Raw genomic sequence first — 27,121 nt, 5'->3', positions numbered from 1 at the left:
GACATCTTTTCACCATAACATTCTCCTCTCGCCTTTTTTATGAATGGTATTTGCTAAGCATTTACTATGTGTCAAGCAGTGTGGTAGATACAAGTTTATAGGTTGGACATAGTCCCTGTCCCATATGGTATTCACATTCTAAGTAAGAGGGAGAACAGGTATTGACTCCCCATTTTACAGATGAAGAACCTGAGACACAGAAAAGTTACATAGAAAGCAAGTGGCAGAGCAGGGATTAGAACCCGGGTCCTCTGACTCCCAGGGCAGTCATCTTTCAACTGGACCACGCTGCTACTCCTTGAATATTTCACCCTCCTCCCCTATACACAACCTCATTCAACTTTTAGACATTTTCAGTTCTGACCAGAAAAGGCCTCTCTGATCCATCCTGGTTCCCTTTTTCTCCTCTGGCATACCCGTGTAAATCTGTCTCACAGGTCAAAAAATAAATACATGCTGAGGACATGTAAAATTTAAACACATATTCTGTAACAAGAAATGGTTGTGCCATTAGGTGGGGTAGACTTGGCACTCTAAAACTTCTTTAATTGGAAATTCTGGTATTTAAAAGGAAAGCAACTTTGGACGGAAGGAATTTGTGTTATATAATATCTCCTTTTGACTGCAGGAAATTATAGTACTCACCCAATCTGCTTATTTCAACAAGGAACCTATGAATTGTCCCATCTATTGGTCAGGAGAGGCAAGAGGCCATTAGGAGGTAAGGTTTTCTATTATACTCTCACCCTCTTCCTCTACGTTGACAAGTGATGGGGTGGTCACAGATGTGTTTTGCCACACTTTCTTCCATTCCCCACCCACAATTCTGCTCTGAATGATGTATTATCAGTATTTAGAAGTAAACAAACAGATTTAATGGTACAATCCTATCTACTTGGCTGAAGAGTAACAGTTGCTTCAATTCAGATGCTATTTTAAATGATAAGATATTGAATTAAGGGGGTTTTGCTATTAACAAAAACAGAGGCAAAGATCCCTTGCTTGACTGGGTGATGTGGGAACCATTTACATAACTATATGCTGGAATCAGAGAACAGGACAATTTAGAAAATGGAGGCCAAGATGATGGCTGTAAACTCCATGTGGGCTGGGATTATGTCTACCAATGCTAGAATGTAGGCTCTTTGTGGGCAGTGAGTGTGTCTGTTATATTGTTATGTTTTACTCTCCCAAGTGCTTAGTACAGTGCTCTGCACACAGTAGGCTCTCAATAGGAAGTAGCATGGCATAGTGGATAAAGCACGGGCATAGGAGTCAGAAGATCATAGGTTCTAATCCTGGCTACAACACTTGTCTGCTGTGTGACCTTGGGCAAGGTACTTCACTTTTCTATGTCTCAGTTATTTCATCTGTAAAATGGGGATTGAGACTGTGAGCCCCTCATAGGACAGGGACTGTGCCTAATTTGATTTGCTTGTATTCACCCCACCACTTAGTACAATGCCTCACACATAGTAAGCATTTAACAAAAGTCATAGTAATTATTATTATTAATAAATGTAATTGAATGGTTGATATTGTAGTGAACTCTTCCAAGTGCTTAGTGCAGTGTTCTGAACATAGTAAACACTCAAAAAATACCACTGATGGATTGAATTATTGAGTGGTCATTGTGAAGACCTGCCCTGGTGCAGTTGGCCTGGGTACATTGTTTCAAAATTAGCACCGTTCTTGATAGGGACTCAGGAACAAGAACCTCATGGGTAAAGAAGCCTCATGGATCTTTTTTGCTTCATGTCCACTTAAGTAGGCAGTCAAGCATATTGGGCGAGGGATATGATGTGATTTTTTTTAAGATGGCCAGGTTATTGATTACCAACAAATCAATCAATCCATTGGTGGTATTTAGTGAATGCCTATAGAGTGTAGAGCACTGTACTAAATGGTTAGACAGATACAAAGAGTTAGTAGGAATGATTCTTGGTCTCAGGGAACTTACAATCCACCAGACGGGGAGGGAGAGAGGAAGACACTAAAAAAATCTGCAATAGAGGAAGAAGGAAAAATGGCTATACAGATGAATGAGTTTTTTAGTAATACAGTATGAAAGTTGATATATTCTGAAATGCTATAGGGGGTGTTGAGGACACAAGAGCATTGTTAGCACAGCTTGTAGAGGTGGTAGTTTGGGGGACATTCCTGGGTAGAAGTTAATCAGAGAAGGTCTCTGGGAGGAAATGTGCTTTGAGAAGTTCTTTGAAGATGGAAAAAGCTTTGGTCCAGTACATATGAAAGGGGAGGGATCTCCAGATAGAAAGGAGGGCATGAGCAATAGGTCTGTGTCAAGAGAGATGAGATCAAGGTACAGGGAGTAGATTGTCTTGAGAGTAGTGAAGTGTGTTTATATTGATAGTTATATTAATTATTATTTCATTATTATTTGTATGTATTATATTAATTTCTGTCCCCCCTCTAAACTTTAAGCTCCGTATAGTCAAAGACATGTCTACTAACTCAGTTTTATTGTACTCTCCCAAGAGCTTAGTACAGTGCTCTGCACACAGTAAGTGCTGAATAAATACATTTGATCAAATGACTGGTGTGAGCTAGGTGGTGGGGCAAGGATTAATAGCAGGAGAGAGCTGCCAGAGTGACTTAAAGCTTAAAGTCAGGCATTTGGGCTCAATGCAGAAGGGACAGCAAGGTACAGCATGAGCACAGGAGAGTATGAAGTCAACTGTGGAGGTGATCCAGAGCTGGGGGTTGATGGTGCAATACTGACAGGAGGGAAGGGGGCAAGGAAATTGAGTTCAGCAGTAAAGGTTATGTTGAGGGTGTGGATGTGTGCATCGAGAGAAGAGAGTTTGAGTAGGGAGTCCAAAGGAGGCATGACAGCTTGGACTAAAATTGGAGAGAGTCTATATGGTGAGAGGACAGTGTTTCCAAGTGAAAGGTATAGCCACAGTGCCAAAGCCAGCCAAGACATGGAATAAGCACAGAAGAATAGACTTTTTATTATTACTATTATCATATTATTATTATTATCATTATGGTATTTGTTAAGAGCTTTGACTCCTTGCCCATCTGTAACAGGTTTTTGGAGCAATACCTGAGAGTCAGAGCAACCACCCCAAGTTGTCAACAAGTAGGTACTTAGCTTATGTATTCAGAAGTAGGAAGAGTAGATGGTCACCCTCCAAATAGCAGAGGGAGACTGAAAGGCTCTGCAAAGTGGCCACAGGGGAGGGGGGAGACCAGGCCCGTGGCTCAGTGGAAAGAGCACGGGCTTGGGAATCAGAGGTCATGGGTTCAAATCCTGGCTATGCCACTTGTCAGCTGTATGACTGTGGGCAAGTCACTTAACTTATCTGTGCCTCAGTTCCCTCATCTGTAAAATGGGGATTAAGAGTGTGAGCCTCATATGGGACAACCTGATTACCCTGTATCTACCCCAGCACTTAGAATAGTGCTCTGCACATAGTAAGTGCTTAACAAATCCAAGCACTGTTCTAAGCACTGGGGTAGATACAGGTAAGTTGTCCCAGGTGGAGTTCACAGTCTTAATCCCCATTTTACAGATGAGGCCCAGACAAGTGAAGTGACTTGACCAGCGTTACACAGCAGACAAGTGGCAGAGCCAGGATTAGAACCCACAACTTCAGACTCCCAAGCCCAGGCTCTTGCCACTAAGCCACGCTGCTGCCAAGTACTTATATGTGCCAAGCATGGGGTAGATACAAGTTAATCAAATTAGACATAGTTCCTGTTCCACTTGAGGCTCACAGTCTAAATATCCCTCTAGACTGTAAGCTCTTTATGAGATGGGACCATATTTGCTAATTCTGTTGAACTTTCCCAAGCATTTAGTACAATGCTCTGCATATGGTAAGAACTCAGTAATACCACTGATAAGTGTTTAACAGAATCTGTTAGATTTGGGAAGGAGGAAGTCAGTGGTTACCTGAAGAGAGTGATCTCAGTAGAATGAAGGGGGCAGAGAGCAACTTATAGAGGCTCAAGAAGTAAATTGGAAAGGAGGAGTTGGAGGCAGCAGAGGTATAAAACTCATTCCAGAAGTTTGCATAGGAATGAAGCAGGGAGATGGGGTAATAGTTTGAGATCCAGTGATAAGACATTTTTACTAGGAGGGAAAGGTGATCATGTTTGACGGGAGAGACTTAGTAGCTAACAGAGCAGCAGCTTGGTTAAGTGGAAAAGGTATGAGCCTGAGGGTAGGAGGACCTAGGTTTTAATTTGAATTCTGCCACTTGCCTGCTGTGTGGGTAACTTCTCTTTGCTTCAGTTTCCTCTTCTATAAAATGGAAATTCAATACCTACCCACCCACCCCCTTGAACTGTGAGTTTCATGTGGGAGAAGAAATAGGTCCTACCTGATTTTCTTATCTTTGAGAAGCAGCATGCCATAGTGGATAAAGCATAGGTGTGGGCGTTAGAAGGTCATGAGTTCTAATCCCAGCTCTACCACTTTCCTGCTGTATGACCTTGGGCATATTGCTTCACTCTTGTGTGCCTCAGTTACCTCATCTGTAAAATAGGGATTGAGACTGTGTGCCCTATGTGGGACAGGGACTGTGTCCAAACTGATTAGCTTGCATTCACCCCAGAGTTTAGTACAGTGCCTAGCACATAGTAAGTGTTTAACAGCAGCATGGCATAATGGACAGAGCATGGGCCTGGGAGTTAGAAGATCATGGGTTCTGCCACTTGTCTGCTCTGAGACCTTGGGCAGCTCACTTCACTTCTCTGGGCCTCAGTTCCCTCATCTGTAAAATGGGGATTAAGACTGAGCCCTTTGTGGGACAGGAACTCTGTCCAACCTGAATATCTTGTATCTACCCCAGGGCTTAGAACAGTGCCTGACATTTAGTAAGCACTTAGCAAATGCCATCATTCATTCATTCATTCAATAGTATTTATTGAGCACTTACTATGTGCAGAGCACTGTACTAAGCACTTGGAATGTACAATTCGGCAACAGAGACAATCCCTGCCCATGGATGGGCTCACAGTGTAATCAGGGGAGACAGACAAAAATAAAAGCAATAAATAGAATCATCATCATTAATAATAATGATAATAATGCTGGTATTTGTTAAGCGCTTACTATGTGCCAAGCACTGTTCTAAGCGCTGGGGTAGACACGGGAATCAGGATGTCCCACGTGGGGCTCACAGTCTTAATCCCCATTTTACAGATAAGGTAACTGAGGCACAGAGAAGTTAAGTGACTTGCCCACAGTCACACAGCTGACAAGTGGAAGAGTGGGATTTGAACTCGTGACCTCTGACTCCAAAGCCCGTCCTCTTTCCACTGAGCCACGCTGCTTCTCTATTATTATTATTATTTCTACCATAGTGCTTACTGTGGTGCTTGACACATAGTAAGCCCTTAAAGATACCATAATGAATTAATCAGAGAGTGTCCCACTGAGGTCAGAGAAGGAAGAAGAGTTTTCATTTTCATTTTCAGCAGGTGAGAGGGGTTGGTGTTAGAGGCACAGGTAGCAGGGATGAATTTTGAGAATAGATGGATGATGGAGAGCCTTATTAGTCTAAATCCCAGTTGCACAAAAAAGGAAATAAGGAAACTGCAAATGCTAGATTTGACAAGGTACAGAGACAAGAGCCATAATAGCTGGACTTTTGCCCAGTTCTTGCAAACTGTTCTCCCGGCCAAGAGAACAGAACTGTCATCATCTCCATGGAGAAAGCAAAGGGCATTCCAGGGATCTCTGCATCACCTGTGTCAGATTTCTCAAAAAATGAAATAGATGATATATAGTTGGTCCAGAGTTATGTGTTTCTGTATATGGAATTCTCTTCAGTGTTCCTTCAAAGGTCACTTTGACTGCCCACTTCTTCATCATTTCATCATCATCATGAAGAAGAAATGTAAAACACAATCTTGCCTTTGAGGAGGTTTCAAAATAATGTTAATAATAATAGTAAAATAATATTTATTAAGCACTTACTATGTGCCTAACACTCTACTAAGCTTTGGGGTAGAAACAAGATATTCAGATCAGACGCAGCCTCTGTCCAACGTGAGGCATGTAGTGAGGAGGAAAAGCAGATATAAGTCCCATATTCATTACCTGCAACGGCTGTTTCAGTTTTCTAACTCCCTCCTCAGGCCCTGTGTTCCCCAAACACTCGCCACCCCCTGTACCCATCCCTTGCCCCTAAGGACCTGGCCATATACTAGTTGGTAAAATTGAGACCATTGGAGGTGGACTTCCTAAAATCTCCCCTACTCCTCTACAGACCACTGCTCCTCCAGCCCCACCTTGAACCCTCCCATCTTTCCCAACAGGATTTCAAGAAGAAATGCCCTGCTTCTTCTCAAATTCTACCCACTTCACCTGTGCCTCTAACCCCATCCCTTGTTCAAAGCAAGTATTCTCTTCTTCCCTGCCCCATTTAATAATAATAATAATGTTGGTATTTGTTAAGCACTTACTATGTGCCGAGCACTGTTCTAAGCGCTGGGGTAGACACAGGGGAATCAGATTGTCCCACGTGGGGCTCACAGTCTTAATCCCCATTTTACAGATGAGGGAACTGAGGCACAGAGAAGTTAGGTGACTTGCCCACAGTCACACAGCTGACAAGTGGCAGAGCTGGGATTCAAACTCATGACCTCTGACTCCAAAGCCCATGCTCTTTCCACTGAGCCACGCTGCTTCTCCATGTTCAACTATCCACTTTCCAGTGGCTCCTTCTCCAAGCATGCCCATGCACCCCCACATTTTTCCTTGGGCCTGGAATGCCCTCCTCCTTCGTATCCAAGAGTCTCCTCTTTTCCCATCTTCCCTCTTAAAATAACATTTCCTCCAAGCAATCCTACAGTAATAGGAAAGTCTTGGGTAGGACAGGGTTTGGGTGGGAAGATAAGGAGTTCTGTTTTTAATATATTAAGTTTGAAGAGTGCACGGAACATCCAAGAACAGATGTCCTGAAGGCTGGAGGAAATGCGAGATTGTAGAGAGGAAAAGAGATGAGGCCAGAGATGTAGATTTGGAAATCATCCACATAGAGATGGTAGTTGAAGCTATGGGAGCCAATGAGATCTCCAAGGAAGTGTGCACAGATGGAGAATAGAAGAGGACCCAGAACTCAGAACTGAACCTTGAGGTGCCCTCACAGTTAGGGGGTGGGAGACAGAGGAGGAGCTCACAAATGAGGTGGAGAATGAGTGGCCAGAGAAGGATAGGAGAAGAACCAGGAGAGTACTATAACAAGCCAAGGTTGAATAATGTTTCCAGGGGAAAAGGGTAGTCAACAGTGCTGAAGGCAGCTAAGAGGTCGAGGAGGATTAGGATGGAATAGAGGCCATTAAATTTAGCAAGAAAAAGAGCATTTTTGACCTTTGAGAGGGTGGTTTCTGTGGAGTGAATGTGATGGAAGCAAGACTGGATGGGATCAAGGAGAAAATTGGAGGAGAGAAAATTGAGACAACTGTAGACAACCTTGAGTGAGTTGAAGGAGTTTGGAGATGAATGGTAGGAGGGAGATGGGGCGAAAACTGGATGGAGCTGTGGGGTCAAGGGAGGCTTTTTTTAGGATAGGAGAGACATGACCATATTTGGAAGTAGTGGGGAAAAAAACAGTGGAGAGTAAGCTTAAAATGCCAGTCAGAGAGAGAACAAGGGTGGGGGCAAGTGCTTGATAAGGATGAATGCAAAGGCATAAGGGGTGGATTTTTAGAGAAGGCAGATCTCCTCTTGAGATAATGCTAGGAAAGATGGGAGAGTTGAAAAAGGGGCAGGAGGAGGGAGGGGCTGGGGAGGAACAGGGGAGATTTTAAGGTGATCATGCCTAATGGTTTCCATTTTCTAAATAAAATAGGTGGCTAAATCATTAGTCAGATGGTGGACGTGAGGGGACAAGGGATTTGAGGAGGGAGTTAAATGTCTGGAATAACAGATGAGGACTGTGGGTGTGGGTGCAAATAAAGATAGAGAAATAATTCTGCTGGGCAGAGGAGAGGGCAGAGTTACAGGAGGAGTGAGGTTGCAGGGGGTCAAGGAAGTAATTTGTAAGACAAGAAGTGAAGGCAGTGAGGGTAGACAACTCACTCAAGTGCTTAGAACAATGCTTGACACATAGGAAGTGCTTAACAAATACCATTATTGGATTAAGAGTGTGAGCCGCATGGGGAGACAGAGACATAGTAAGCACTTAAATACCATAATTATTATTATTCACTCATCTGCAAAATAGGGATTGAATACCTGTTCTCATTCTTACTTAGACTGTAAGCCCCATGTGAGATCTTTTTTTTTCAAAAAATAGTATTTCTTGAGAGCTTACAATGTGCCAGGAACTGTACAGGAAAAGTAAGGAGTCAGATATAAGCTAATCAGGATGACACAGTCCATGTTACACATGGGGCTCACAGTCTTATTCCCCATTTTCCAGATGATGTAACTGTGGCATAGATATGTTAAGTGAATTACCCAAGGTCACAGAGCAGACAAGTGGTGGAATGGAAATTAGAACCCAGGTCCTTCTGACTCTCAGGCCCATGCTTTATCCATGAGGTCATGCTGCCTCTCTATTAACTTGCATCTACCCCACTGCCTTATATAATGATTGGCACACAGTATTCACTTAAATGTCATTATCATGATCATCATCATCATCAATGAGCGAATACATACTGCTAAGAGACTGCATGCTCCTCTCCTTCTTCCCCTTCCTGGTTTCTCATCTTATTCCCAGGGAGGAGGAAAATCAGCAGGCTTCCCCCTTGAGCTGCCAAACTCCCTGACCAGGCTATCTACTGAAAGTTCAACTGAAGTAATCAGATGGCCATTGGGAACCATACACAGCCAATGGTGATTCCCCTAGAGAATCACCTGAAGTGCCTCTTGGTCAGGTCTGCCCCAGCCAACCTTGCAATCATCTTAACCGTGCCCCATTCTAGGATTATGGGACCTAGGAGACACGAAGGTGGGGTAGCCTTGCAGAATTGCTCCACTCTGGCAACATTCAATCATTGATTCCTTCAATTGTATTTATTAAGCACTAACAGTGTGTAGAGCACTGTATGAAGCATTTGGGAAAGTACAATACAACAACAAACGGTGACATTTCCTACCTACAATGAACTCACAGTCTGTGTTTGGTTGTGTGTGTGTGTGTGTGTGTGTGTGCGCCAGAGGGAATGTGTGTGAACCCTTTCCCAGAAAGAACTCACATTGTCTTTATCAGCAAGCATTATCTGAGTTCACTCTTCGGCATAGGGATGGAGAAGAAAGGCTGGCTTAATGAGAGGGAATAAATATGAAGTAAATTGCTTTGGTCTTCTCAGAAAAGAGAAGCTAAATCAACTATACTAGTGAAACAGAATAAAATCCTACTTTTTGGAAGGGTGAGGGATACTACACTGTATCCCTCCCTCTAGAATACTTCTTCCGCAGAAACAGATAAAACCCAAATGTATATCTTTGTTAAAACAGAAATCTTCCAAAATAGGATTAACAAGAGAATAATCCAAGTTCACAAATAACCTTAAACTGTAGTGTCTTGAGTTCTGCATGGTCTTCCAACAAATTAAACTCTCTCCTCACTGATTCCAATACAGAGCAAACATCTGATGTTCTATTAAAAGTGTGAACTAAGTAGCTCTATTCCTCCTAACTTGTTCAGACTTCATATTTATTTTCATGAGTCTTGAGAAACAGTAAGGTGTGAGGCGACCTAGAGAGGGAGGCTCTTCTCCGTAGAACAACTTAGCAGTGAAAAAAATCACCTTCTCAGCACTGAAGACTCATGCAAAGCCAATGGCTCCTAATCATAATAATAATAATGATGGTCTTTGTTAAGTTCTTACTATGTGCCAAATGCTCTTCTAAGTGCTGGAGTAAATGCAGGATAATCATGTTCCAAGTGAGAATTATAGTCTAAGTAGGAGGAAGAACAGGTATTGAATGCCCATTTTGCAGATGTGGGAACTGAGGCACAGAGAAGTTAAGTGAGTTGCTTGAAGTTACACAGCAGGTACGTAGTAGAGTTGGGATTACAACTCAAGTCCTCTGACTCAGGCCCGTGCTCTTTCCATGTTGATTCTCTAATTTTTTTATGGTATTTATTAAACACATACTACGTGTCAAACACAGTTCTAAGCACTGGGGTAGGTAGTTATAAATTCACGCTCTGGGCATGTCACTTCCCTTCTCAAAAACCTCCAGTGGTTGCCTATCAACCTTCACATGAAGCAAAAACTCCTCACTCTTGGTTTCAAAGCTCTCCATCACCTTGCCCCTTCCTATCTCACCTCCCTTCTCTCCTTCTACAGCCCACCCACTATACTCCGCTTCTCTGCCGCTAACCTTCTCACTGTGCCCTGATCTTGCCTGTCCCACCATTGACCCTTGGCCCACATCCTACCACTGACCTGGAATGCCCTCCCTCCTCACCTCTGCCAAACTAGCTCTCTTCCCCTCTTCAAAGCCCAACTGAGACCTCACCTCCTCTAGGATGCCTTCCCAAACTGAGCCCTCCCTTTCCCTCTTCCCCTTCTCCCCATTCCCCCTACTCTCTCCCTCTGCTCTATGCCCTCCCCCTCCCCACAGCACTTGTGTATATTTGCACATATTATTTATTACTCTATTAATGATGTGTATATATATCTATGATTCTATTTGTAGAATCTATTCTATTTCTATTCTATTTTGATGGTATTGTTGCCTGACTACTTGTTTTGTTTTGCTGTCTGTCTCCTCTGTTTAGACTGTGTGCCCGTTGTTGGGCAGGGATTGTCTCTATCTGTTGCCTGAATTGTACATTCCAAGCACTTAGTACAGTGCTCTGCACACAGTAAGCACTCAATAAATACGATATGAATGAATGAATGGATTAGATCGGACACAGTCCCTGTCCCACATGGGGCTCACAGTCCAAGTAGGAGGGAGAACAGGGATCCCCATTTTATAGGTGAATCACAGAGAAGTTAAGTGACTTGCCCAAGAACACACAGCAAGTAATTGACAGATCAGGATTAGAACTCAGGTCCTTGCTTTCTCCAGTAGGCCATCTCACTAATGGTCTATTAATCTGCTCCATGAGGCCTAGGGTGAGATGGAGGGGAGGCTTTCTTCATTCGGGTGATAGGGAGTGACCTCCTAATGGAAACCCAACGTTAGGAGCCCATTTTATTCTATGTTCCTCTAGTTCCTTCCTCTCCCATCAGTCCCCCCAGTCCCACCCTAAACCTCTTTCCCTTTCTCTTTGGGAAATTCATCATGCTGTTGTGTTCCCTGCCTCTTGAACTGTGGGACCACCCCCAACCCCCAGATCACCCGCTCTTAGCTAGGTGGCTTCTAGCTGGACAGTAACTTGGTCCACTGTAAATCTTAAAGCCTGGCTTATGCCTCTGGTGAACAACTCCTCATGGTGTCCCACTGCAGCTCTGGTTTAGCTCCTTCCTGCCTCCCTTCCTTTCTTCTACCTTGACTCTCCTCGCCAATTGGAGAAAAAGCGACCATTGGCTCTGTGCTCCTTCCCACCATCTGGGCTTATTAAAGCCGAGCGGCAAATGAAAAATAGGTGGGAAGCAAGGAGGGGAGAGGTGACATGAAGGGCCAAGGAAAAGTCTCTATACACTTTTAAAAGGCAAACGGCCATCTGGACTAGCAGAGGCACACATTTTACATTTCCACTGGTACATGACTGACATCATTAACCATTAAGTTCTATTTGAATAAAATGGTAGTAGGCATTTAGGTAATATTACAGGGTAATAAATGTTTAAGAGCCTTAGGGGTATGAGCTTTTGAAATGCAGTCCAGACTTGGACACTAAAAATACTTCTAATATATATTAACCTTTTTCAGACTTTTGGCTTTTGCACAAATAATGAAGGAGGGTTTTTTAAAATCCCCTCCTTTCCCCCGTGCCACCTTTTCTTTTCACACCCTGAAATGTTTAAGAGTTTCTTGGCTACATTTTTCCCCTTTTCCTCTTTAACTGCACTGGGTAGAAGCATGAGGGAAATGTAGTTAAAATTCAAAATGCTTCCCCTTTATCATTACCATGAATCAACACAATAAATGAGCCCCTTCAGAGCACGGTAATAAGAATTTGATAAATCATCAGCCAAAAATTAACTAGATGTCAAAACAATCTTTGGGAAGTGTGATGGATTAGGGGTGATAGCAGCAATTAATCTCCCAGCATGAGTTCACAGGAGAGACACAACCTCGGAGATGGATGGTGGGGGGGGGGGGGGGGCTCAGTCGGGGGATGGAGGCCCCACAAGGTCAGGATACTCAAAACGGAAGAGGGAGAAAGAGGGAGTGAGAGAGACAGAGAGAAAGAAAGGACAAGGGAGAGGCAGACAGAAGTGTAGAGACACAGAGACAGAGAATGAGAATCAACTGAATCGGCATTGCCAGGGCACCCAGCAGCTGAGTTAGAGGTCAGTTTCATGCCTTTGAAAAGCTTTCTGTCTCCAGCTGCTCTCTCTGATGAGGCAAGCATTTTTCTGCTTGTGTTAATAAATGCCACCAGCCAGCTCATGGGGCTCAACACATGGCAGTGGCAAGCAGGAGACCAAAAAGGGCTTAATTTAGAGCGATGGCATCTCTTTATAAACAATCAAAAGGAAGGAAGGGAACCCAGAGAGACTATAGGCAGAAGGGACTAAAATGGGGCAGAAGGAGGGATACAGGAAAATGTGAGGGGGAGGAAATGCCTCGTTGGCAAACCTGGAGGCTCTCTGGCCCAGCCTGTGATAAATGACAGATTCCAAGAAGGCTGGGTTGAGGAGGAGGAAGAGAGGGAGAGGGAAAGCTCCTCTGCAGTCATAAATCTTCTTCTAGCTGGCAGGGCTGCTGCTTCCATTCCTTCTTCACGGAGAGTTTATGGCACTGTAGGAAATAGCAGCTGAGGGAAAAGGTGTGGGGGGGAAGAGTGTGCTGGGGATTTTGTCTCCCCGTTGCCACGTGGCTGGCAAGGTCTGGAATCTTGAGGCTGGGATGCATTTTCTCTGAATCCAGTCATGAAAAGCCCCAGGAGGAGATGGGATACAGTAGAGATCTTTGGGATGGGGTGCACAGGCCACATTGATGGAGCAGGATGAAATGTGCTGGATGTAATAAATAGAGATGAAAGAGGGGCCTTTTTCTGCCCATAAAAGGGATCACATAATGTAAATGGTGAGATCGGGCAGGCAGTGTGGTTTAGTGGAAAGAAAGAGTGACAAAGTCAGGACATCCTGGTTTGGATCCCAGTCGTGCCCCCGATCTTCTATGTAACCTTGGTTAAGTCACTTAACTCACTGAGCCTGGTTCCTCATCTGTAACATGGGGATAAGATACCTGCTTTCCCCACCTCAAAGGCTGGGAGCCCACGTGGGACAGGGACTATGTCAGATGTAATTCTCTGTATCTGTCCCAGTGTTTAGCACAGTGACTTTGCCACATTGAACTCAATAAATTCCCCTATGATCAGGTGGGGAAATAGCCTGTTTGGGGTTGAGAAGAAACTGGTCACTGTTTTCAGCCTCCTCCGCAGGTCAATTTCTTCTGGAGGAGAGAAGAAGCAGGTCTCTAGAATCAAGGACTTCCAGGTTTTCCTCCTGTTGCCTTGAGCTTGGTGGTTATTGAGATGGCTCAAGCCTTCTCGGTACCTTGGTTTTCTCTGCTATAAAAGGGGGACAATATAGTGCCACTCCTTTCAGTGCAGAGAAGGAGGATTAATTCTTTAGCCTGAAAGTGCATGAAAACTTTGGTGATGAGTATGATGAAACTATCGGCTTCAGTTCCCAGTGTTTGGGATTACATTTAGACTCTAAGCACATTATAGGCAGGAAATGTGTGTTTTTATATGGTACTCTCCCAAGTGCTTAGTAGAGTGCTCAGTAAGTGCTCAATAAATATGATTGACTGTGAGATTTTTTAAAAAAAGATAGGAGTAAAAATCCCTAAGAAATGCTCCAAGCCAGATGGTCCCCTCCCATTTATTTAATAGCTGTTAAGAGCACAGCTTCTCATGCAGTGCACTCAGCAGATTTGTTTGCTTTGGGCTGTGCCTTTTTTTTTAAACTAACTTTTAATTCCACTTCACCTGAGCCTTGCGTATTCACTGTGAATGTTCATTGGCCACCCGGCTGCCAGAAGGGAAGAGGAGAACCTGCACTTAACCTGGGGAGTGATGTATAGGTCTTCCCACCTGGGAGGACTGGATTCCATTCAACAGCCAGCTACTCGTCTTTGTCGCCACCAGAGGTGAAACAGAAAAGTTTGCTTCTAAGGTGTTATTCGTGTGCTTGTAGAGCAGGTCGATCTAAGCAAACTGGAGAAATGAAGATGCTCCAAAACTTATAGAGTGGATGAGGGAATCTTATTAAGCATGCCAATGAATTTCTGAATCCTACTTCCCCTTGGAAATTGAAGAACCACTATAAAGATAGATTGTATATACAATATAGATAAGAGGCACTGCATCTTAGTGTTACTCAATGCCTCCAGCCTCTTCTGGGGAAGCATTAAGGTCTAGTGGACAGAGCCTAGGAGTCATAGGCTCTAAATTATATTCCTGGCTTACCTGCTATGTGACCTTGGACAAGTCATTTAACTTCTCAGGCCTCAGTTTCCTCACGTAAAATTGGGGATTCAGTACTTGGGCTCCCTCCTACTTCAAATGTGAGCTCCATGTGGGAACTGATTATCTTGTATCTACGCCAGCATTTGGTGCTTGGAATATGGTAAGCACTTAACAAATACCAAAATTATTATAATTTGTTATTATCGCCCTCAAAACATATTGCATACTGCTGCACGGAACATCTTCTTGAAGTGTCACTCAGCATCAATTGCTCTCTGCTCACAGCTTTCCTATGGCTTCCTGTTTCCCTCCACATCAAGAAAAACTCCTCACAGTTGATTTTGAGGCTTTTCACCAACTCTCCCCATCTTATCAGTTCTCTTCCCTTATATCAGTCAAGGGAGCCATTTCCTAGTTGGGGCATCATACTCTCAAAGAAAAGAAATGCTTCAGATTCTGGATCCTAACCCAGGAAAGCCCTTTGTTTACCTAATGGCAGCCTCTCTAGGGTCCTTCCAGCTGTATGTTGTAATAACTTTAGGATCTTGAGGTTTTTAATTAATTGGGCAAATTCCTTCCCACTCAAATAAGTGGAAACTTAAACCCTTTAGAAGGCTTTCTTGCCTATGAGATGGATGAGCCATTGTGTAAGGAAGTGTTACCTGTCTCTCCATGGCCTCTGCTGGAGCACTGATAATTGTTCTCTTCTCCTTCCTGAATGGGCAGGAACATGGTGCTAATTGATGGTGGGTTCTAGCAGGATCCAACTTTTGTGGGCTTCTTGGCCTGCTTCAGAGGTTATTGGGTTTAGGCAACATATCTGCCCTCCTATTCTACTTCACTCTGCACAAGAAAATATCTGTTTCTAACAGAGCTTCCAGTGTCTTTGCTATGAACACACTCACACATACATAACAGATAAAAAGTCTCCAGTAGAGAAATGAACTAGTGAGGTGTCCTCCACAAGGACAGTATCTGGAATAAATCCCATCTCCCCAAATGTTAACTATCAAGTTAGATGAAGGGTAGGACAGCCTAGTGGATGAAATACTATCTAGGATGTGGTGAAGATGAATCCCATAATGCATTTAAAGGACTAGAGTGCCTTAGACCAAATGGAGCTCTTAGGAGACAAGTCATTATTCTTTAAACTACCCCAAGAGAGGGTCAGCCAATGGAACCAAATTTAGGCTGGCTTCAAAGTCCTCTCTCTGACAGACATAATCAAGAAACTCTGGAAGGCAATGATTCCAGGAATAATCTTCTCTTCATTTCCTATTTCTTGTCCCTGAGCTCCCTGTGCTTTCTGAATTGGAACCACGTAACTTCCCCTTGCTGGGGAAAAAAACTCTCACTATGATCCTCAAACTTACTACAGGAAAAAAGAGGAGTCCATAATAAGAAAAAGTATGCTGTTCACTCCCAAACCCTAAAAAGATCATTTTAATTTCCATTCTCCTCAACTCTAGACCCACTGCAGCGATTATAATGCTTCTTAGAGAGTCCATGAATTCAGATGAAACAAAAAATACTATTTGATAGCAGGAAGAAGCTGAGAATAAAATTAGGGTTCATTAATGTGTTTTGTAAGCAGTAAAATCTTCCCTAATAGCAGTTAATTCCAAACCCGAGAGTTCCAACTCCATACCTTATTAATTCTTCTTTCCTGCAGTGATTTTTGTTGACACCTTACCATTAGCACCTCTACTATGAAGTAAAAATCCTAAGACACCAAAGCAGCTGGGCAGACACTTTGGCCCAAGCTAACATTTCACTAAGGCCTTGATTATTAAAACCAATTGCTTCTTCATCCACTCTAGAATGCAACCACTGCATGGTGCCCCAACCAAACAATAATTCTTAACAAGGGGCAAGCCATTATTTATTCTGGGAGGCTTTGCCTCCAAGATTTCACCAAGCCCTTTGGAAGTGGTTCCAGATTTGATGCTAGACAATCAAGTTGGGAGACATGCCTTGCCCAAGTGGTACAAGCAGTGATTTACTAGTGCAAAATCAGAACCCGGAAGTTAGCTCCTTGATCAATCAATCAATCAATGATACTAACTGAGCACTTACTCTGTGTAGAGTACTATACTAAACACTTGTGATGCTACGTGAAGTTAGTAGACATGATCCCTGTCCTCAAGAAGCATACATTTTAGCTGGAGAGATGGGTGTTAAAATACATTATAGGTAAGGGAGGCAACTGAGTATTGGATACATACATAACCTCTCTTGTATCATACATCCTACCAAGTTCAGAGGAAGGCTGTCACATATGTTCCCCAAGTTTTTATACTATGGTACCAAGAAACCTGTGGAAGGAACCAAAAAGGGAAAGAAATAAACAATAGTGACACTTCCAGATTTTTGTCCTAAAAACAATATACGAAGGTTAGTCTACCTTGCATTGCTGTCCCAAAGTACCGTGTTTTCTTCCAAGAACAACAAAGCTTGGATAAATAAGATATTACCACTTTAAAACAGATGTGGAAAAAAGTTCTCTGTCTGGGGGGTGGGGTTGGAGAGGAGTGTAGAAGGTTTAAGATTAATCCTTAATTTTTGACAACATATGACCAACACTTGTAAACATGGGGGAAAAATGTTGTCTCTAATCCAATGAGTGGGAGGAAATATCCAGTCTCAAATGAACTATCAAAATTCATTTTTACTTACAGAGGCCCGTAAGTAGGCCTACTAGGGAGAGCAGCTAGGAAAATCAGACAGTGAACTGGTCCTCTTTTAGGTTTTCAAAATATGGAAGGATTTGGGCTGTATCTTTATGTGAAATTCACCAAAAAGAATTGCTTCCTAGGGAGCAGTCAGTCAGTCAACAAGTAATTACTGAGTGTGTCCCTGGGAGTTTGGCTTCTGAAAGTGTGTACTGTTGCCTTTTTTTCTTTTTGGGGCAGGGTGGATTGGTTCTTACAATGTGCCAGGCACTGTACTAAGAACTGGGGTAAATACAAGCTAATCAGGTTGGACACAGTCCCTGTCCCCGATAGGGCTCACAATCTTCATCCCTATTTTACAGAAGAGGAAACTGAGGCACAGAGAAGTTAAGTGACTTTTGCCCAGATCACATAGCGGACATATGGCAGAGCAGGGATTAGAATCCAGGTCCTTTTGACTCCCAATTCTGCAGTCTATCCAATAAGCCACACTGCTTCTCGAGTTTTGTGTTCTTGCAGGGCTTGTCAGTATTCTCTTCTACTAACCATTGCTTCATTAAGAATTGATTGAAAGACAGCATGGCCTAGTGGAAAGACCATGATCCTGGCTCTGCCAATTGCTTGCTGTGTGATCTTAGGCAAATCACTTAACAGCTCTGTGCCTCAATTTCCCCAAATGTAAAATGACTATTAAATCCTCCTCCTTCCAATTTAGACTGTGATCCCCTTGTGGGACAGGGACTGTGCCCAACCTGATAAACTTGTATCTATCCCTCTGCTTAGAACAGTGCTTGGTATATAGTGAACACTTAACAAAAAACATTAAAATAAAGATAAAATAAAACAATGTCAGTGGGTTTGGTGCAGACGATTAGAAGATACCACCAGGACAGATATTTTTAATGCAAATTGTTGCCTCCAAAGATTTACACCTTGCCAACTCATTGTTATTTTCACTGTATTAAATACAAAAAAAGTTACAAACATACAAAGAAACAAAAAGTACTGGGTGGTGTAGAGAAGGACAGTTAAATTGAAGGAGTGGCTGGGAAGTTTGACAGCCTCACCAATAAACTCTAATCTCCTTGGGGCAGAGTTCATGTCTTCCAACTCTGTTGCACTGTACTCTCCCAAGTGCTTAGTACAGTGCTCTGCACACAGTCAGTGCTCAGTAAATAACATTGACTGATTGATTGATCATTCTTTAACTGACAGCACAAGCATTTCTACTTGTACATCTAATTGGGAACGGAGGGCTCAAATTCCCCAAGAAATTATGTGGTCTGATCACAGCTTTCTTTCTCCTGGCTGAGGGGCCACAAGTTGACAGGATTTCCACCAGTACTGAATTTCCACCAGTACTGACAGGACCCTGTTATTGTATCATCATCATCATCAAAATGGTATTTGTTAAGTGCTTACTATGTGCCATGCACCGTACTAAGTTTTGGGGTGAATACAAGCAAATTGGGTTGGACACAGTCCCTGTCCCACGTGGGGGCTCATAGTCTCAATTCCCATTTTAGAGATGAAGAAGCTGAGGTCCAAAAAAGTGAAGTGACTTGCCCAAAGTCGCACAGCAGACAAGAGGCAGGGCCTGGATTAGAACACCCAACCTTCTAACTCCCAGGGCCGTGGTCTATCCATTCCACTATGCTGCTTATCCATCATCTTCATCATCATCATAATCATCATCATCACAGTGCTCAATAAATATCATTGATTGATTTAATAAGTGGATCATGTTGTACCAGAACAGACTCATGTTATCAGAAGAACATTGTCTAATTTCTTCCACCTTGTTAGATCAAAACTATGTAAAGGAGAACACATGCTCTAGTGGAATTCAGTGTCCTTGGATTATAGCTTGAGAAGCAGCGTGGCTCAGTGGAAAGAGCACGGCCTTTGGAGTCAGAGGTCATGAGTTCGAATCCCAGCTCTGCCACTTGTCTGCTGTGTGACCTTGGGCAAGTCACTTCACTTCTCTGTGCCTCAGTTACCTCATCTGTAAAATGGGGATGAAGACTGTGAGCCCTACGTGGGACAACCTGATTCCCCTGTGTCTACCCCAGCGCTTAGAATAGTGCTCTGCACATAGTAAGCGCTTAACAAATACCAACATTATTATTATTATTAGCTATTGCCTCAGCTCTCAGGTAAATTTTAGCTTTGAGAAGCCCAAAACATCAACCAAGTTTGCCCAAGGAAAGTTTTTTTTTTAAAAAAAAAACTTTAGTATTTGAAATCTCCATCTTTACTCCAAATCTGCATAGAGCAAAACTAACATGGGATGCCAAACTATTGTCTGCAGGTTGGATTAGGACCAGTCAAAGCAGTAAGAGCCAACATGAACACATCTGGGGATAACAGACAGCAATTTGATCTTTCTCCTTTTCCTTCTACTAACTCCCTCTCCCCCATCCCTCTGTTATGCTGGTGAACCTCCTGCTATCCCCAGAGTTCAGACAGGCTGGCAGAGGGATAAGGGAAGTTGCACATAGCTTTTAGAAGTTGCCAAACAGATGGTCTTCAGGGCCAATTAGGAGGCTCTGGAGAAGCACGCTCACAAAGAGCACACTCCTGGCCAGGGGAACTCTTTCAGGATGGTCTAATTTTGTGTCTGTAGAGAATATGATAGAAACTGTGCTTCTAAGTCCCCTCTCCTTTATGTTAAAAACAAAGCTCCAACAGTTCTGCAGTTAAGTAACCTAGGCATTTGGGAATTTTTTTCTTCCAATGTCCTTATATGGATTGGGCCATTAGTTTGCTGGAGATTTCCTGATCACCAAAGGGATTTGCCAATCTGGTTGGGCATTTTTCATTTGTACCAGCGACTTTTGAAAGGAAAGCCAAAAATGAGAGCAGGGTGGCTGGAAAAAAAGCCTGGAATCTGAAGCAGCTATATTCTTCACCACACTCCTCTGAATGGGAACACACACCCCTGGGAACAGAAGAGGAAGCAGCCAAGACACGACAGGAAGTTCTGCTCCATGAAGGTGCTAACCAGTGGCATATGGAGGAAAACAATGGCTTTTGTTGGCTGAACCTTGTAATTGTAGGTTGGGGAAATAGGGACAGGGAGTTACAATGGAATGATGGGAAATGCAAATGGAATTATTCTTGGTAGCAATTCCTGGTAACACTTCTGAACTGTTGATCATTATGCATGCAAGACTCCCACTGAAACTATCTTAATGGTTATGCACTTAATTGTTTTCCCCTGTTTTATGACATATGAATCACTAGGCATAAACACGATTGGAAAGAACTGCAATATTTCTGCAGTGCACCATGGCTAGCATTCTAGTTCTATGAGTGGAGAGCAATTAAAATGGCTTGGATTTTGATGTTATCAAACAGAAGGCCATTGGGAAGTTCAATATTGTTGCTGGAAGGAGTGAAAGTTGAGTCTGGGTGGTGTAGGGTCTGAATCTGACATTTGAATTCTCATTTAGAAATGGGTTAAGAGGAGCAGGTTAAAGTAGGCAAGACAAGGAGATCACGCTTCTCCTCATGAAGTCTCTTCTCCTGACTTCCTTTCTCCTTCACCTGAGTCCCTAGAACAAGAGTGGGATGGAAGGCTGACCTTCCAACCTCCAGCCTCTCCCCACTCCAGTCCATACTTCACTCTAGTGTCTGGATCATTTTTCTACAAAAACGTTCAGGATATGTCACCCCATTCCTCAAAAAACCCCAGTGATTACCCATCCACCTCCACATCAAACAAAAACTCCTCACCATTGGCTTTAAAGCACTCTACAACCTTGTCCCTCCTGCCTCACCTTGCTACTCTCCTACTACTACGCAGCCTGGACACTTTGCTCCTCTAATGCTAACCTTCTCACTGTGTCTCAATTTCACCTATCTGGCCTTCTATCCCTCCCCATGTCCTGTATCTGGCCTGGAATGATCTCCCTCGTCAAATCAGGCAGTTAATCTCTCCTCCATCAAAGCCTTATTGAATACACATCTCCTCCAAGAGGCCTTGCCAGACAGACTAAGCCTCCCCTTTCCTCTTTTCCCACTCCATTCTGCACTGCCCTGACTTGCTGTCTTTGTTCTTCCCTCCTCTCAGCTCCACAGCACTTATGTACATACCTGTAGTTTATTTATATTAATGTCTATTTCCCCCCTTTAGACTGTAAGCTCGTTTGTGGACAGGAAATGTGTCTGTTTATTGTTGTACTGTATTCTCCCAAGCACTTAGTACAGTACTCTGTATACAGTAACTGCTCAATAAATATGATTGAATGAATGAATATGGGAGGCAGCCTGACGTAGCTGCAGTGGCTGAAAATACTTTACCTTTTTATACTCTCTTCTTCTTGATTTTCTACAGGATAATGCCTTCTGGCAGCACCTCAGTTCTACACTAAATCTTCCCTTTTCCTATTCTATATTTAGGCTTTCATCCCTCCTTCTTTTAAGGTCCATGCTCTTTCCTCTAGACCACACTGCTTCACTGTTGTATTTGCTGTCCATGGATCTGCAGTTTTTCACAGTTGGGTCATCCAAGAGAAACCCATGTGCCCCTCAAGATCACTTTAGGGGTGAAAGTTAGCAGGAGAACCAGAAAGCTGACATCCTGAGTTCTTGCCCTGCTTACAGTTCCCTTCTTCTCAATAAAAAGGTGATTCCCTACATTGCCTCCTTGCTGACCTCCCTGTCTCATGTCTCTCCCCACTCCACTCTACACTTCACTCTACTGCCTGGATCATTTTTCTAAAGAGCCCATTCACTCCACATCTCCTCCTTTCTCAAGAACCAACAGTGGTTGTCCATGCATCTTTGCATCAAACAAGTCTTTACCATTGGCTTTAAAGCACTCAATCAGCTCACCCCTTTTACCTTACCTTGCTGATTTCCTACTACAATCCAGCCCACACACTTCGCTCCTCTGACACCAACCTAATCACTTTAGCTCTATCTTGTTTGTCTTACCGATGATCCCCTGGTCCCATCCTCCCTCTGGCCTTGTACTCTCTCCCCCTTCATATATGACAGACCACCACTTTCCCCACCTTCTAAGTCTTATTAAAATTACATCTCCTCCAAGAGGCCTTCTCTGACTAAGCCCTCATTTCCCCTACTCCCTCTCCCTTCTGTATTACCTATGGACTTGGATCAGTTCTCCTTTAAGACTTGATGTTCACCTCACCCTCAGCCCCACATTTATCTTCATAACTGTAATTTCTTTTAATGTCTTCCTCCCACTCTAGACTGCAATCTTTTTATGGTCAGGGGATGTGTCTACCAACTCTTTTGTATTTTACTCTCCCAAATGCTTAGTACAGTGGTCTGCACACATAAGTGCTCAATAGATGCCATTGATATATTGATTGATTGGTTCCTCAGGGTAGGGGTGAGACCCAAGAAAGTAGGGAGATAAGATTTCGGGAATTTTTTTTGTCCCTTCTGTTGATAAAACAACATTTCTGTTACTAATGCCGATGGTACCTCACCTCCAACTTTGCCTGGGAAATCAACTCACGTTCATATCACTTCAAACTACCCAGCAGAGAAAAATAAAAATCTTATCACTTGATTATATAAGATAGGACATCATTTCTTTATGGACGTTAAAGTTTTTTACCAACCAATCAATAATATTTGTTGAGTACTTACTGTGTTCAGAGCACTGTACTAAGCACTTGGGATATTATCACTGTACTAAGCACTTGGAATATTATAAGATAACAGATTTAGTAGATATGTTCCCTGCCCAAAAAGAGTGTACAGTTGATACTGAAAAAGTCAATTCCTCACTACTTTCAAATTCCAAAAGTAACCCATTGCACTACTATTTGTTTATTGTCCCAGAGCTCAGTCAACATCTCTTTAATTTATGGAGCAATATTAACTTTGTCAGACCTTGGTAAATCTGCCTAATATTAGTAGACATGTGTATGATCTGTCATCTAAAATATCTGTAGAGCAGGACTGGTTAGAAAGTAAGTAGCTTTAATAGGATGAAATTTAAAGATTAACTCCTTTCCCCAAGAATTTTTCTCCCTTTCCTGTGGGCTTGGGTCCTTTTTTATAGAAAATTTGACAACTAAAAAGTTGTAGTCCACTCCTCTAACATCACAGCTGTAAATGACAAGTCCTGCTTTAAAAAAGAAAAGGCCTTTTTGGTTCAAGAAATCTTCCAGCTGCTATAGGGGCTTATGATGTTGCCCTCTCCTTCCCCTGCCCCATGATAGTCACCCAAGATTGATCAAGGAAGTTGTTCTGATGTCTTGAGAGGCGAAAAATGGTTGACTCTATTGTCTTTCTCTAGTAGTTGGTAAGCTGCCACAGCATCATCTGGTACATACCTGGTTGCATATGTCCCATTTAAAATTCCTGGTTAGAAATGACAAGGTGCCTGTTTAGATGAAATATATATGGCATCAAGTTTGGTGTGCTTTGACTCTTAGCTGATTCTCAGAAAACAGAAGGGTTAATGCACCCAGAATCCTCAGGTCTTGATTTAGATAGCTCCGGGACATTCTCATTCTTTCATTGATTCGATCATATTTATTGAGCCCTTACTGTGTGCAAAGCACTGTACTAAGGGCTTGACTTTTTCAAGGGAATCAATCCATCAGTTGCATTTATTAAGCAATTATTGTGTGCAAAGCACTGTACTAAATGCTTGGGATACAATCATATAAAAGAATAGTTATAGATCAACCCTTCCCACAGGGATCTTAAAGGCTAGAGTGAAAACAAGCTAATAGACTGTAATTCCCGAAAATCATATGAATCCCAAATACTTTCCAGATACTTTTTTCAGTTTTGGTAATTTGCTGCCTTTAAATTTTACTAATGTAGTGTAGGAAATTTCATTTTCTCAACCCAGTTTCAACTATCCTTTTAGAATATAGCCTGGACAATGTAGAAAAGAAGCATTTTCAACACTTTATATCCATAGCAAACCTCAAGTTGTTGCCACTGAAAAAATCTCAGAAGTTATTTTTGGAGAAATGATTCTGAAATCAGCTATTTTCCCTTCTTCATATTCTCTTAAACAGTCCTCTGGAAGTTCCAGGACAAAATCCCAAATGGGCCCAGGTGACAGAGGAAGACCCTGTTACTGGGGGTAATATAATTAATCTCAGAGGGGCTTTTGCCAGAGACTTGGATTTTTTAGGCAGAAACTTTTGAGAACTGCAGTAGATATAATGAAGTCCAGAACTTTTCAGGCTCCCCTTAATATATCCATCATGTCGAGACCCATTATTGACATGTTGACTTTCTTGTTTCTGATTTAAGCTGTCAGACTCAGTAAAATTGCCCCAACAGCTTTAGCGTTTGTGGCAGAACACTGACATGATGTTACTTACAGCTAATTAAGGCTGAGAGCATAATAAACAATCCAAGCATCCTAGCAACCTAATTTCCTCTGGTGTTGAGTTTGCTGGATCTTGACCTCAGTACTTGGAAACTCGGGCAAGCTCTTAGTCTTGCATATGGCTCTCATGTTGGTTAATTTTAGTGCTAACAGAAAGATGGTGAACAGTCAGGGGAATGTACAAAGTGTGATGAATGAGTGAAGAGTTAGAGCTGGAGAGTGGAGGCTACTGGAAAGAGTTAACCATATAATACAAAAAAGTTGGATTTGGGGATCAAATGTGAAGGAGGCCAAATTCAGAGGGAATTGATTTGAATTAAAGAGAATCTCTGGGGAAGAATAGAAAGATTGGAAACTTCTTGAAGGTGGACTGTGCTTTTACTTCTAGTTTTATGTTCCCAAATGCTTAGTGCAGTGTTATGCACCCACCAATGCTCATTAAATGTGCTGCTGCTGCTGAGAGGGGAGATGAAAGAGGATGAGCAGTTGTAGGTTAAATATCCAGAAAAATTCCCATTTGGGTAACTCTACAAAGCTGTGAACTGGAGTCTACAAGAAAAATGAAGGAGACCCATAGTTAAAGTTGTTTAAACTCAACCTGAAAGATATTCCACTTTAGTGGGGGTCTGCAAACAACTGCTTTAATAGAATATATGTGGGAGTTGGATATCTTTCGGCTTTCTTTCACGCCTGATCTACGGAATCTTATCTGTGGTGCTTCCAGCCCCTTTGGATGGCAGAGTAATATTACTGATGCCCAAGAATGTTGAAGAGTTTGGGGTCCCTCCTCCCCTCCATTATAAATTCACAAATCCAGTTAAGAGTGAAATTTTGCCATTTCCTTTGAGGACACAGAGGTTTTATGTGATGACAAGTGGATTGATTTCTCCCCTCCTACAAGACTCCAATTCTCACAATAGTTGCCAAAGGCAGAAATAAAATAGAAAAAAAAAGCACACACCACTTTGGCAGTGATAAACAGTTTTTGCTTGGAACAATGCTTCCAGTTTCAGGGTTCTGTTTTTTTTTTTTTTTTTTGCTTTGTTTTGTTTTGTTTTTTGGTGTGTGTATGCTTATTTGGAAGGAGGAGAAAAATTGGAGTGAAATCACCAACTCTCTAACTTGCAAGATCAATCATTGTGCTTCTCTCCTTTTCTCTTGCTAGGTTTTGAGGTTCTGTGAATTACTTGGCAAAGCAGAGCCTTGTCCGCTCTAGTAGAAGACTTGTTTACAAAGCACATCCATCCTCCAAAGTCTGAGCTAACCAGTCAGGAGTTCAGAAGAACTCAATTTCCTGGGCTGACGTTTTTGGACTGTAATCACTCCAGGTGTTGGGACTGCTTAGAGGAAATAAAAAGGAAGAACTCAGTGTTTTTTTTTTAAAGAGAATTTGCTTGTTGATGACCAGACACTAAGCAAGACAGCTGGCCTGCTGCAAAGAGAGTCTTGTATGGGGAAAAAGGTAAATAATTATTGACAAAGCAAAATGAAAAGCTTCAGGGATTAATATGTTTTAAAGGGAGAACATCTCTTTGGACTCCTCATAAAACCAGATGACATCACACTCAGCATGGTAATGCATTTATTGGTTACTCTAGCACCAGAGCAGAGAAAGGGGGGGTGTTTAATAAAGAGTTGGCTGTTCTGTCACCTTCATTATGGAGGCAGGCTTTTTTTTCAACATTATTTTAATGATGTGAGAGGCTTGGCTTTAGGCAGCCTTTCTTGATGGTTTAGAGCAATGGGGAAGAAGGCCTTAAAAGGGCACCAACAGGACTCAGAATGGCATCCTTTCTGTCTGGGGAATTCTGTGTTTCCAAGTATCTAATGAACACTGACCCCTCCCAAAGGAAAGGGATGGTTAATCCATCCCAGAACTCTTGCTGAGGCTGCATATCCAATTGGAGAATCATCGGGTTGGTGCAGTCTTCCATCACTGCTGGCAAACCTGCTTAGCAGAACTCAATCTGGCTTGCCATGACATTTGATTTCACCAGCTGTGGCCTCTGAGGCAGAAAATGATGGAAACTCCTTGATGGAGCTGGAAGGGGCTCATTGGATGCGAAGAAGTTGAAGAAATGGAAGAATTAAAGTAAATTTGTTCAATCGCATTTATTCATTCCATCGTATTTACTGAGCATTTACTGTGTGCAGAGCACTGTACTAAGTGCTTGGAAAGTACAATTCAGAAATAAGGAGAGTCAATCCCTGCCCACAATGGGCTTACAGTCTAGAAGGAGGGAGACAGACATCAAAACCAGTAAACCGGCCTGAGTAGCATCAATATAAATAAATGGAATTATAGCTTTATACACATCAAAACAAGTAAACAGGCATTAATATAGACTTATAGATATGTACATAAATACACAAGTGCTGTGGGGTGGGATGGGTAGCGCAAAGGGACCAAGTTTGCATTGGGGATGGGGGGAAGAGCTGAGGAAATTAAATCCTATACAGGGAGCATCCTCCATTTTACAAGTTGGTTCCATACTCTCAAGTCCTTGGTGATTCTTTCTTGGGAGACTTTTTCATATTTCCGTCTTCCAATCAAGAGAAATCCTAGAAGTAGCAATTTC

General features: G+C 42.6%; 1 long non-coding RNA gene across 1 annotated transcript; it reads left to right on the top strand.

Annotated features, from left to right (window-relative positions):
- Positions 1-637: 637 nt before the first annotated feature.
- On the top strand, positions 638-25,910 carry LOC114812023. Its single transcript, XR_003759688.1, has 2 exons — positions 638-721; positions 25,708-25,910. It is a non-coding gene; the product is annotated as an uncharacterized LOC114812023 (long non-coding RNA).
- The last annotated feature ends 1,211 nt before the right edge of the window (positions 25,911-27,121 follow it).

The sequence above is a fragment of the Ornithorhynchus anatinus genome, chromosome 5 (assembly GCF_004115215.2).
Source record: "Ornithorhynchus anatinus isolate Pmale09 chromosome 5, mOrnAna1.pri.v4, whole genome shotgun sequence".
NCBI classification, from domain to species: Eukaryota; Metazoa; Chordata; class Mammalia; order Monotremata; family Ornithorhynchidae; genus Ornithorhynchus; species Ornithorhynchus anatinus.
This window is presented reverse-complemented; position numbering and strand designations above follow the sequence as displayed.